Source organism: Apis florea, unplaced genomic scaffold, assembly GCF_048593485.1.
Source record: "Apis florea isolate Af1SG1 unplaced genomic scaffold, ASM4859348v1 contig_3158_pilon, whole genome shotgun sequence".
NCBI classification, from domain to species: domain Eukaryota; kingdom Metazoa; phylum Arthropoda; class Insecta; order Hymenoptera; family Apidae; genus Apis; species Apis florea.
Genome location: NW_028256713.1, coordinates 5,188,763 through 5,203,250, shown reverse-complemented (window position 1 = coordinate 5,203,250; position 14,488 = coordinate 5,188,763). Strand labels below are relative to the sequence as shown.

At 39.0% G+C, this 14,488-nt stretch overlaps 1 protein-coding gene across 13 annotated transcripts in view; it reads left to right on the top strand.

Moving 5' to 3' along the window:
• LOC100868187 (RNA-binding Fox protein 1) overlaps nucleotides 1-14,488 on the top strand; it is a 305,806-nt gene that overhangs the window by 146,083 nt on the left and 145,235 nt on the right. Inside the window, exon 1 of one of the 13 annotated variants that reach the window (XM_086909533.1) lies at nucleotides 8,629-8,806. The exons of the other annotated variants lie outside the window; for them this stretch is intronic. The gene's annotated coding sequence lies outside the window, so the exon portion shown is untranslated. Of the gene's footprint in view, nucleotides 1-8,628; nucleotides 8,807-14,488 lie in introns of those variants that run through there. 13 annotated transcript variants of the gene reach the window in all.

Here is a 14,488-nt window from a genome sequence, read left to right as displayed (position 1 = left end):
GAATATTTTTTCGTTTTTATCGAATCGGTTTCTTTGAGACGAAGTGAAAAATAGCGGCAAGAGAGGAAAAGTTACTTGGAAGCGTCTCTCTCGAACAACGGTTCAAACGTTTAAAATACGATTCAACGTTTAAAATACGATATAAATAGATGGAGAACAAAATTACAAATGAAATATGGCGTCCTACGTGTCGTTGTTTCTCAATAAATAAAGCGTGAGGTGTAGCGCGTTATACATATAGGAACGGATATTTCTTTTCTGATCGATTGAGAATCGAAAAAGAGATGTTGATCGATATTGCAAATTAGACAACAAAATGCTCAACGTTCGATGATTAAACACGAGGATTATCGCGCTTATTCGCGATAATTAAAGCAACGATTAAACACACCGTGCCGTTCTCCTCCAATAATAATTCTAACCGTTTACGTCCCGCTGTAACTCGTTGCACAAAGGAATTATTTAAAAAGATTATTCTCCTTCCCCTCCTACCCATAACGTAATATCGTTTTAACGATAACTTTCGTATTTTCCACTCGTCGATAATCGCGATTACAAGCGCAGGCAGTGCTTTCCACCTGACCTTATCGTTCAGACCTTTCAATTGCGCCGATTAATTAATTTTAATTACTTTGCACGATGCCGCGCGTCAGTTGTGTGAAATAGAATTAATCGTGTTTTATCACGGTGGAGGCCGCGGTAATCGAACCTGATTCGCGAGCAATATTCAAATCGTGAGGGATTAATCAAGGTATTCCGATATTCGATCTTTCCTACCCAACCCGCTCGATATCCCCATTTTTGTGCAACGTCGGCATGGATATTGTTTGTATTCCCAATTCCCCCCCCCCCCCCTCTTTTCAACGTGGAAAGTTCGAGTTTGATTAAGCGGGGGCTGATTTTTCTTTTTTTTTTTTTTTTTTTTGGATCGATAATTTTATCGTTGTTTGTCTCAATTATCTTTGGAAATTTTGATTTCGATTCATGATGAATTCGTTTTTTTCTCAAGAGACGACATCTCGAAATAAAATTCGCATTTTTCCTCAAATGGGTCACGCGTTAAAAATATTTGTGAAAGTCGAATAATACATAAGAAGTATTCTCGAAAGTTTTCGACCCCGAAATATATTCCAACTTGATCTTATTCCATTTCTACTTGAACTTGTTCTTCAATTTCGATTAGAAAATTTCTAGTAACTTTTTTTAAAGAAAACGAGGAGGACGAATAAAAGAATAGTTACCGTCTAAATATATCCTGGATCGCAGTTGCTCTCCGCGCGATTTAGGTGGCGCCAGGGAAAAATGGTAAATCCCCGCAAGCCGTTTATTGATCATAAACGAACGTTGGTGTAACAATTTTATACGCCTCGCTCTATCAAAGACGTTATTAAAACTTGTTGAAAAATTCTCGATCGGTGGTGCTGACAATAAAAAAAAAAGGGAAAAGGCAGTCGTAGTTTTTCTTTTATACGACGTAGCATCGTATTAGAGCATCGATTAGAATCTCTCTTTCGTTCCTATCCATATCGTTGCATACGTTTGTTTACATTAATTTATCGTATTTTATATTCGATATTATAAAAATTGTTCAAACAGTAAAATTTTAAGAGAAAAACGTACGAATAATGCACTTCAAAATTCGTTTAATCTTTATCCACTTTATCTTCAATAAACGAGAAATATATATTGAGGTTATAAGGACAACGTAATAACAATTGGATCGATCGAGAAAATGGGGAAAGGCGGAGTGAAGCGCATCTCTCCCTAATCGAGCAACGAAAACAAGGCGCACGAAGCAAGAGTTCCTTGCCGCATTCGCGCCAGTTTAACTTTAGTTCGCCTTCGCCCACCAGCTGAGTTATAGCCGATGAACTCGGCTGAAATGTCTGCGAAAAACTTCTCTGACCGCTACTTTGCGCTTCGAGGTGACTTGGAAATTTCTCCTCCCGCCCACGAGAAAAATTTGTCGGCGGCGAGTTTCGGCAGAAAACTCGACTTCTCCTCCATTCACCAGCCATCTTTCACAATTTACGAGAGTTTCTGTGCATTCTTGGATTAAAAGGGTCGAATCGGATCATTTTAAGGAATAATTTTCTTTACGTGTCGTTATGTTACGTTGATTCCCAAAATTCCATTCAATTCTTTTTTTTTTTTTTTTGATAATAAAATTTTAAATACGAGATGCAATAACGAAAAAAGTCGATAAGTTTTAAACAAATTTAAAGAGTTATTATGGATATTTAGATGTTGGATTTTTATATTTTCTAGCGCAACAAACATTTGATGGAACGTTTAAAATTTTACACCAGATATCGTTTCCCCCCCCTCTTTTTTTCACCTTCCGTTTCGCGCGTAAAAAATTACGCCGCGTAAATTCGTCTATGGGAAAAAAAGAGGAGGAGGAGAGAGAGCGAGAGAGAGAAGTGCAAGCCAAAATATCAGTCATAATTAAACAGAGGGGAAAAAAAAAAAACATGCAGACCTTGCACTTTAAAAAAAATTCAACCCTTCTCTCTCGCTCCCCACGGATCGATGCTGCTCACGATATACTCCCACAGTCTCCATTAGACCGTCCCACGATGGGCGTGAAAAATTCACAAAATTTCTCTTGCGCTTACGTTCCCAGACAAGAAAGAAAAAAAAAAAAAAAAAAAAAAAGAAACAAGAAAGAAAAACAGAAAAAAATAAAAAATCCAAAAAAAAGATAAAGAAGCGGTCGACTTAATATCCCGAGAGTACAAGGAATTCTTTGTTGGCTCGAACTTAATCTCCGGACGCATACACCAAGGGAGAGGAGAGGGAACATACACGCACAGACGTGTATATAAACGAAAGAGAGAGAGAGAGAGAGAGAGAGAAAGGAAATAAAAGGTTCTCTATCGCCAGGACGAATCATACCTCGTGTTCCCACGGGACGACGTCGTTCGTATCGTTCCATGCTCGGTAAGAGGGATTCCAGACGGGAAAAGCTCGACGACGTGTCGTCGCGGTGGCAATGTCGGTGCGGAGATATCGATCGGTCCAGGGGCTAGTCGCAGCTTCTCTTTAAGTCATCCGGGGCCCAGCACCACCCACGCGTCCGCCCCTGACGCTCCACCGCCCTCCCTCTCTCGCCACCACCCGCACAACCCCCAGTTTCCATCGCACCCTCGTCGCCTCTCTCTCTATCCGTCTGCGCCTGTCTTTCTCCCTCGTGCAACCAACCCTCTTCTCTCGCTTCGTTTCGCGTCGTCTTCGCATTTTCGCTGTCGCTGCCTCTCCTCAAGGTTCCGTCGTATCGACGAGGATACCATCCTTTCGCGTATTTCCGTGCTTTCGATCTTTGCATCCTCGTGTCTCGAGAGAGAGAGAGAGAGAGAGAGATATTTCGGTCGATTTTTCTCTATTATCACGGGCGTGGGTGTGATTGATCGACGGTGTGAAATTAATGGGAAAAAACGTCGTAATTCGAATAATTTGCGAGTAATTTGTATGTACGTTTAAGAGTTAGAGCTGGGTTGAGAATGAAAATATTAAAAATTCGAAATGAATAGATATATATATATATCGTTTTTGTTATATTCGTTTGATAAAATCGGATCTACATCTGAAACTTTGAGATCCATCCCTTGCGACGGTCAGCAAGAAGCGTGTCACCTCGTAATTGGATTCATTGAATCCGTGTCTTCCGGATTTAGCATAACCCAATCAATCTCACTCTATTTCAGTTTCAGAATTCGAGAACACGATAATATAATCTCGTCCCATTGAATCTTGACGATCCATCGATCAATCGCGCACAAAAATGTGAAAATGATCGGGGAGGATAAAATTTCTCCGATTTTTCTTGAGAGAAAAAAAAAAAAAAGGGAGAAAGAAAATCCGATCAATGAACCTGTACCCGCGATTGTGCTCTTCGTTCCTTCGATCCTCGAATAAAATAGGGGCTCCCTATCGTCGGATCTCTTTGTTAATCTCTCAGGTCGACGTCTCGAGACGATCTGTTATTCATATCGACCCTCTCGCTCCGCCCACGCAGCCAGCCGGTCCTGTTTTCTCTTGGTTGAATCATCATCCCGGTCTTTCGAACCGCGGTTCCCACCTCTCTGGGAACTGTCCTCGCGCGCCTAGAACCCGCTTTGTCCCTTTCGAGCGGCAAGAAGTGCCACTTGTCGCGAGTATTTTCGATGTTCACCCGCCAACTTGACACCGTTTGCACGCGTCCTCGCGAATTTTCCTTGCCCGCCTCTCCGTCCGCTGCCTCTTCCAATTGCTTTATTCCTCGCCCGTCGTTGAAAATCGTTCGCTCGCCGGGACGAAGAAAGGGAAATTTTTCTCAAATCGTTCGAACATCGTTCCGTTTCATTCGTGATCTCGATCGCCAATTATTTGATTTCAATTGATGTCAGTTCGATAAAGTTACAGCGGTGATATAACGGATTAATGACATCCGGAACGATTCATCTTTGAATTACGATTAAACTTGATCAAACGAGGCTTAAAAACGTGACTGATGGAACAAGCTCTTGCTGAATTTCTATCCAATTATTTCGCCTTGGATTATCCATCGAAAGGAGCGTGACTTGTCCACGTAGCCCGTCCCTAAGCGGTCCAATTTCATCTCTTTGATTCCAAATATAAAATCGAATCGACCGTGATTGTTCTCTACACGATTCTCTCGCAACTTCTTTCTTCCGCCGCATACTCTTCGAGTCTACCTAACCCAGATTCGTACCCTCTTTTTCCTTTTCCTTTTCTTTTTTTATACGTATTCACGAGAAGGAACACTCGAGCAAATTTCAATATATCAATTCTTCATCCACGAGTGCATCGTACACAATTGCCATTATGCTCTTTATCCAAGTCCAATTTGCAAAGCGGAGTCTCAATATTAGAAATTCCGTTTTGGACAGAGTTTGTTTTTTAAATTGAAGAAGCACTCGTAAAGAAGTATCGGAGAAATAACAATGGGTAATTTGCAAGAAGGAAAATTGGAACGGGATAACTTGCGAACATTCACAATTTCGATATTATCTTGGACAATAATTCGACGATCATCACCCCAAATTTGCAACATCTGAAAAAATAAGAAAGGAAGAATCAAGCAGGGTCAGCCTTGCTCGGCACATTTCCACATTTCCACAGAAGCTTTTCCCACACGCCCGTGTTTCTCGCAGGAAGCCACGAGTATCGATCTCTCAGCCTCGTATACGAAATCTCCCTCTCCTCACCCGCTACACGTCTCGTTCATTATACTTGTTCCAAGGTGGTTGGATGGAGGAAAGGACGTGAGTGAGGAAGGTATGGAAGAGTTGGAGAAGTCCGTAAACGCGGTCGAAGATAACAGATCCGCTCGAATTTACCAAATCATCGCCTTTTTCCCGCGATGCTTCGAGAAAAGTTTATTATAAGATTGTGAACTCGGTCGAGTCTTAATTGATGGAACGAGTGGAGGAGGAATGGCGCGGATTGAGAATTTTTTTGAGAGCAAGAGGATAATCGTCCATCTTGTCGTATTTATATCTTGATTAATTGCTCTCGTGGAATTATTTTTCGAAATTTGATAACGTGAAAATGAAAGATTAATCACTGTGCACATCGTGATACGACGATTCAACAATTCGTCATTAACCGTTTCGAAATATTTCATATTTAATTCGAGTTTGAAGACAAGAAGAAGATAATGAATATTCACAGATAGTTAAAGTCCTTATATAAATACAAATATTAATCTTCAAACAAAGCAGATCAAGTTCTTCCGCTATATCTATCTATAATGTGAACGGCACGTATGATGACTGGTTCATTGATTCACGACGAAAAGATATTGCAAAAATTGGCAAATCAGCCGGGATACGGGTCCCACGGGATATCGTGCTTTTTTTTACATCCTCGTTCGATTTGTCGCCGATAAAAGGCCGGAACGGTCACGGACCATCTGCGAAGCCTCTCCCCAAGATCGATGGAATAATAACATATCCGAAGAGTGGTCGTAAATATCGAACGATAAAACGTCGCCGTTACTCAAAAACTTGCGGCGAATTAAGCCTCTTGAACCATAATGCAATCCCTTGATGCGGGGCATCTTATTGAAAAAAAAAAAAAAAAGATAATTCACCTTCTCTATGAATTCCTAGAATATTTATTTGCCAGGAGGAAGAAATGAGAGGAATTATGAAAGGGCAAGGTAATTTAACGCGTAACGTTTCTTCTTCGTGAAACTCGATCTCGTTCGAAAAGCGAAGTTTCGCGAAGACAAAAATCGTTTTTTATATAAGACTTGGTTTTCTCTTTCCGCCCACGCTCTGCCGTGAATAGACCCTTTCATGGCTGTATTGCCGTTCGAGGGAAAGAGTATTTATCATTAGAGTTATTAAAATTGATAAGGAAGCAGTACTTAGTTAGTTTCTCGCGCAATCAATAGATTGGAAAAGAAAAATGTTTGAAATGAATAAAATTTAGTATAACCAAACGCGTCAGAATTTGATTCGGATTTCATTTTTATCGGTAATTTTGAAAAAAAAAAAAAAAGAAGGTAAATTCATTCACACACAATTTCGTTCGTTTCGATTTCCATTCCATCGCTTTAAAATATACCCCGTGTCCATAAATAAGCTACAGTCTCGAGCTACACTAGTGTCTCGAAACGAAAGAATTTTAGAGATAGGCTAGCGTCTCGTTTTAATTTCCTTCGCGGAAATGACGGAAAAATTCATCGAGCCCTTTAAAACTCGGTCGATACGGTCCGATATTCGAAAGGGATGCAACCCCTTAACGTGGGCCGGCCGAGCTTTAGTAGAATTTATAGCTGTGCCGATATTAAAACGCAAATGTAATTTACGAGCGTGCAGCTGTTGTCGACGTGGAGGCGCGCGTGCGCCGTATCAATCGGTGAAAAAGGATGAAACGAAATGGCCGATTCCCACGTGGATGACCGAAACGAAAATCCCGCCGGCGGGTAACGAAGTTACCGTGCCTGTCCGTCGACGTGACGAGCTTTCGCTCGGTGAAACTCGACCGTGGATTTCTTTTTTTTTCCTTTTTTCTTTTTTTCCCTTTCGTTCCTGGCGAAATCGATACCATTTTCTTTTCTCCTCTTTCTCTTTGCTCTTCTCTCGCTTCCTTTTCCCTCTTTTGTAGACTTTTCCTTTTGTTTTTTTTTTTTTTTTTTTTTTTTGCTCTTCCCATTTCCTTTCTCTTCTCTTTTTCTTCGTTATTTTTGATTTGTTCTCCGTGTGGGCATTTTTTTTTTTTTAAATGGTGAATAACCATGAGATTTAAGAGATTTTTTTTTTTTTTTTTTTTTTCTTAATGCGTTTTGTGAGATAGTTTTTATAAGTATGTGGGTAAGATAGTTTTACAATTCGATGAATTTTAGCATTATGAATTTAGAACAATGTGTAAGTAATTGGCAAAGAAGTATGAGAGTTTAGAAGTTTAAACTTTGAAATTGAACATAATTATGATAGTAGGCGAGTAGATTTGGATAGATTGTCTCTTATAAAGTATAATTTTTTTTTTTAAACGAATTAGATTAAAAATTATTCACATATTAAATTACTAAATAATAAAGAATTATTTTTCCGAGAATATTGTTGCTCGAGTTTCAAGTACAAAAAATTGAACCATTCCGAAATTTTATCACAATTTTCCACCATTGTTTACGAGAATACGCGAGTTTATTTAGGTCAAAATCGAAATTAACTTCGAAATCACTATGAAATATAGTTCGAATCGAATATCATATTTTTCCATTAAAATCAAACAACTTTTTTCCCCTATTCCCGATAATTTGAAAAATGTTTCCCCGCGCTTGAAACTATGCGCATTTGAAATACACGTCATTTCAAAATATATTAAACTCCGTATCAATTACTATAATATAAAACCACGTATCCATTTCAATGCCATATCTGATCGACGCACCGATACAAATCACAATGTGATTAAATTAATTAAAGAAAAAGACGAGTCAAAGAATTCAATTATCGAAATTTCCAATGAATGCCGGCAAAATCTTGTTAAAAAAAACACACATATATATACACACACATACACACGAGAAGAATTAACGAACCCAACTATCGAGTACTTTTGTAGAAAAACATTTGAATGAATTTCGCTCGGGCAACTACCCTTCAAAGAACGATCGTCTCGATTTTCTCGATTAACTTGGTCGAGGCAAGGCGAAACGAACGAAGAACGAATTAAAGTTTTTATCGCGTGATATTGTCGCGTACCTCGACGATTTTATTTTTTATTTTCATTTTTTTTCTTTTTTTTTTTTTTTTTAATAACGACTCGATGAAGTTTTTATTAACGTTCGTTCGCTGTGGCTGGTGAAACTTTTTTAATGGAGGAGAGGGGGGAGGGGGGGGAGAGGAGGAGGAATAATCGCGGGACCGATGAAATTTATATTTCTCTGCAACGATATCGATACGCACAGTGTCAGTGTCGCCGCCGCCATTTACGATATCATCGAACGCGTGTTTCCACGTATGGAAACGCGCGAAAGTGTGTTGGAGTCCGCGGCGTGGAGGATCGACGCGTCCATTATTCATTTCTATTACGATATTCACAAACGTTAATATTTTATCATCCAGTTTAATTCCGATCGTTCGACGTGAATGGCTCGTTCAAATTTTTCCTCCAAAGTGTGGTTAACCTTCGCTACCTGATCGTGAATGCTTAGTTTACTTATTTCTTTAATTTATTTAATTCCGCTATTTTGTTGCTCGTATCCTCGGTTATCGTGGCGAATTTAGCGCGTTGAAATTATAAAAATTTACGATTACGATCTGTACACGTGAAGAACAATATCCTTTAAGTAAGTAAAGAATCATCTTTATTCTAATTGGTGTAAAGAAAGGAGAAAAGAAAAATTGAAAATTCCGATTTGTTAAAGATGATTCTTCTTGAGTTTACTTTCACATTTACCTCGAACGAATCCTCCTCCCTATCTGAACAAAATTATTTTCCCTACCCAAAAGTTTCAAACATTTCCAAAAATATGCATCTCTACTTTCACGGTATTCTTTTTTCTCAGTATCAATCGTAGGACCTCGTCGATCAATCTAAGAAATAAAAAAAAAAAAAAAGACCCTGCAATAAATACCTCTTAATCTCGCCTCTGATTATATCGATCGACATCGATCGAGCATCGGTGTGTCCAACATGATTCCACGAGGTCGAATCGCGTGATCGTGGCGCAATTTCGCGAGCACGTGTGTACATCGAGGCGAGAAAGAGAAGAAAAAGGTGGCAAAAAGGGCGAAATGAAAGAGAGAGATGGAGAGAGAGAGAGAGAAAGGGAGTATCGATATCGATTTTCTACGCGGGTGGAAAACCGGCCTCGCGTGCCTCCACGAATCTAATTTCCATGCGACGGATTTGACCGGTGTCTGTCCTATTATGTTTGCGAATTATCTGCCGCGAGATTAGGGCGAGATAATTTTCGAGTCGCCGTGGGAAGCGAATATATCGTGCCCAACCTAAACCACACAGTTATCTCTGTATTTGTCTCGAGCCTTAATTTATCTCTAATTCCGGTGCCCTTCTTTCCCTTCTGCCAATTAACTTGATCTCGACCCCCTTCTCTCCCCCCTCACACTCTCCATTACAGTTTGTCTCACGTTTTAACTAATCTCCTCTCCGTGTGTTTCAGGTAAGTGTCCAGTAAGAGTGTTTCTGATATTAAGTAAAGGGTAACGTGGCGGCCTATGTACGTGTACCGACCGTGAGTCACGCCACTCTTGTAAAATTTATCGAGGAGAATTTTTTCTTTTTTCTCCTTCTTCTTCTTCTTCTTTTTTTTTTTTTTTTTTTCGATTCCATATCTTCACACGGTGGTTACAATTTGTACGGGTTGTTTCGATAAAGGGAAGGGGATGTTCAATCTTTCTTTCGTTTGTAGATTCGCTAATGCTTTTTTTTTTTTTTTTTTCTTGCTTTAACAACTATGAAACGCCTTCGTTCGCGAGTATTATCGATAGTATTTGGTTTAATATCGATGTTATTAATAGGGAGAAAGATGTATATGTGATAATTTAACGATGATAATAGATACGATCGTGCACGGATAATTTATTAATTATAAACAGGAGAATTAATTACAAATTTCAATACGCATTAATGTTACGAGGTAAATTGCAAACGTCGAATATATCGTTTTATACGCGTTTTAGTTTAGTTTAGTTTTTTTTTTTTTTTTTAATCGAAAATAATTAACTAGGAGACAGATCGAGATAAAATAACGGATATCTGTCGCGAACCGCAAAGATTTAAGCGTGCTGTATCATTTGTCTTGTAGACAAGTCTGTCCAGAAATCGAATATACTCCGCAATCCAATGTGTCACGTTACGTCGTCTGGCCTTTGAGTCGCTCGCGAGTTTCTTCGCGGGTCAATGAGTTATCGGCGAATTTCACGATAAAATTTGGGTCAAAGTATCTTCGAGGATTCTAGAAATTAATTTTAATAAAAAAACACGAGCATTCTATGATTGTTGCTAATGAAGAAAAAAAATATATAACGTATATAACTCTTAATATCGAATAATTACACACACACTCGTACACGTTGTTAAAAATTCGACGATTCCATTGTTATTATTAGGAACGATGATCGTTGTATATAGATGAGAGCAACGCGCATAGATCCGCGTGCATCGTGAATTTCAAGGTGAACGAAAGCAAGAATATCGAGTGTCTAATATCAACCTTCGAGATCTTCTATCGCGAAAGTTCGTTAGACGAACCCCCCCCCCCCATTTTTCTTCCCCTCTTCTTTAATAAACTCGTTTAAAAGTTGATTCCTTGCCTCGATCGACTGGACTGTCCCGATCCTCGACTTGGGTCGATTCATTCTTTTCTTTTCCTCTCCAACGATTGATTTTCCAACGATTTTTTCTGTTTTTTTTTCTTGACGAAAAGTAAACTTGGCTCGAGGATTCGGGTTAGGGACGAAAGATTGAATAATTCAAAGGAGGGGGGGAGGGAAGATGGTTGAAAGGAAGTAACGAGGATGAACGAGTTTATCTATGATAACTTGTATAATGGTGAACTTTGTTGCCTCTTTAACTCGTCGCATTTTCTTCTTTGAGATAATTTGAAATTGAAATTCCCCCCTTCCCCCCCCCCTCAAAGGCGCACGGATGGACGTGCATATATATCTGGTGGGAAACGATAGAACGCTTAGAAACGATTAAAACTTTGAAAACTTTGGAATAATTGAATTTAAAATTTTAGAATTTTACCTAGGAACCGAGCGGAAAAGAGAAATCATAAATCTCTAATTTCAATTCGTTCTCTATCGTTTTAAAGATGCACGATCGCTCCGGATCCCGAGGGAAAAAATTTAAATTGACAAAATTAAAAATCGATATCCATAGTAGAATTTTTTTTTTTTAAATAATACATTTCTTGTATCTTGTTACTACAAATTGGCGCACATTTGTATATACTGATACAATATTTATCGATGTTTACGCATATAGATATAGAAGCGTAGATATAGAATCAGTGCAAAATAAAATACCAGTTAATCTTTCTATAATCCATCCTACGATCAGCAAACACATTATACTTGACCTAATAATTGAATACCGCGATTAATTACATTGTAAACAATAAAAAAAGAAACTATCCATCATATCTCATTTCCATAAATCAATATACATAACGTAAAGAGACAATATCTCTTATAATTTAGAAAGGAAATTCGGATCGTTTCCTCTTCAGGAATCGAGATCAAATAAATTAGGCCAACATTGGAAAAGAAAAAAAAAGTTGAGCAATAAAACGTTGCCCTGAATTACTCGCTAATCATCGAAATGAAATATATATATATAATATCGAGTATTTACAAATTACAATGTAATTAAGGGTGTGATTCTACTCGCCTTCTTTGACCCCCGCCGATTAATAATTACGGAAGGTGCATCGATATTAAATTGCGAACCGAATAGGATTTCAAAGACGAGCACTCGCTCTCGCAATATCAAATAGAAACACTTAGGGACGAGCACAAAGCTCTCTATCCTTCGTCGTTGCCACGCTCCACTAGGAATGTCAATTATTCTCGAATGGAATTCCCGCCCTCCACGGGTACCCCTTCCGTTGTTGATTGCTCGAATACTTGTACCGTGAAGGATCTGTTAAATTCGTTGCGCTTCGTATACACGTTGCCCTTTTGTCGCCCTCTTTCTTCGATCCCTTTTTTCGGGATCGTTCGTCTCCATCTTCGAGGTCCAATGGAGTTGGATTAAAAAAAAAAAAAAAATGTAAATGGATCGCGATTAGCTGTTTTCGTAGCTTTGTTTTACGATTTTCAGAAACCAAGCCGTTATTATTATTAGAGTAAAGAAACTCGGTTCTCCCCCAGAAGAAACTGGAGCGAAGCAAGTTGTGAAATTACTTCGCGTCTCTCGCTTAGTTTTAATAAAAATACTTAAAAACTGTGTCTTATTTCTTATTTGCTACGATAAGAGATTCCATTTGCGTAGTTAATGCAACACCGATTTCCGGATTTCGTGATATAATTCGCGAGTGAGAGAAACTTAAAATTTCCCCAGAGTCGCCTCGTGGAAAGCGTGGAAATTTTTGCCAAGCCGAGTTTCGATTAATAGGAAATAGTGGTCGATATTTACGCGATTTTCCTTATCATCGATAACAGCGTGCAATTTTAATTGACCCGATCATACACGTATCGCTCGCGAACAAAACGATCTCTCCCCATCGATTTTTAATTATTCCCTCGCAATTATCTCGAGGAAGAGAGCGATTCTTTGGCGAGGGGGAAAAGTGAAATGTTCGACGCGGAAATTAAAAATCCATTGTAATTGTTACGAGGCGATAAACAGGATAACGCGATATTTGTTGTTTCGGTGTTGAGCGAAATGAAAAGGAGGAAAAGATTGTTGGAGAGAGATTATTCAAGATTGTTCTTTCGATACTTATAATAATTCCACGTTGAGGAATAGGATATTTCGTGGTTTTCTTTTTCTTTTTTTTTTGTCGAGTGTAAAATTGTCAAATATTTATTATCTTATCATATCTTATTATTCGAAAAGAGATCGGTTTATTATCAAAATTTTCGAGCAGATTTCAAGCACGTCTTCCACCGTGATTCCATTAAACGTGTTCCACGTGTATATCTATAAAGGGTCATTTCGCAATTAAGGGGCAACGATTGAGGCCGATTCTCATTCAAGTGGTGACAATGAAACAATAACTCGGATGTAACTTCCCCGTCGTAATCGTTACGAGCATCCATCCATTGTCGTTATCGCGACGGTTCTGCCCGTGCCAGCCCGCGATCCCACGTGAGATTCATTATCCAATCTGGCGCGGCACAGTTCCTCCACAGTTTCTCGAGAGTCTCGGTGTGTTACGCGATGACGCTTCCGGTATTGTGGTCGTTGCCCGCTTTCCAGAAATTCTAATGGCTCGGATAATCTTAGGATTCGTACAATTTCTTTTGATTGTTAGAAAGGTATCTTATTTCGTTCGTTCAGAATAATAACGAGTATCGAATTGATCAGCTATTTTCCAGAATTAAGTACTTCGTTTCATCCAAACCTTGTTATTGTGTATCGTCGATAATATAAAATGTGTGTAACAAGTCAATCAACTTATATATACTTCAATCGTATATTTCGAATTATTCGAATATTTCAAACCGTTTTTCTATTTCTCCACGCCGTCGTCATTGTTGCCGTTCCTTTGTGTTTCCTTCTACTTCTCCGGCTACCTCTAGCAATATCTTTTCGGCAGGCGAAAACCTTTTGCTTGCCAATATGGCGGCTCGCTGCGAAATCTGACCTGAAGTTGCCTGACGTAGGATCCAGGTATCGTGACCCTGGAATTAAGCGGTTCCACGCTAAGAAACCCGTTCATCAGAGCGTCCCTTTGGGCTGGGTCTCTTTCTCTCTCTCTCTCTCTCTTTCTCTCTTTCTCTCTCTGAGAGAATCTGGTCGGTCGGCTCTGGAATAGAGAGCCTCGAAATTCTTCGACTGTGAAACCATTGCTCGTAAAAATCATGGATATTGTATTATCCTCCTTCAGAGAATCATTTTTCTTCTCCTCCCGGATTCTTGGAAAGGAAAATTGGGATCGGTGCGCGTGTGGAAAGAGGCAAGAGTTTGGAAATTGATATCAATTAAATTAATTAGCATCTGGTTGGAAATTGTATCGTGCGTTTTAAATAAATAGCAATATGGAGCAATAGATGATCGTTTTGTGGATGGAATAACGTGGGAAGATTCGTTTGTTGCCGATCGTGATTGTTCCGTAATAATTATTGGGATTGGAACAGCATCTCTGAATTGGAATTAAATTTATTAGCGGTGTAGAACGCGATTTTTCTTCCTCGTATACGAATTATTTTTACCCTCATTACGTTAATATCTCTCTCTGTTGCGAGTAAAAAATTTATTATTCTCTAAGGGAAAAGATTTTTATTTTATTTTACGTGCTCATTCATCATGCAAGGATTAAAAATAATCGATTTTG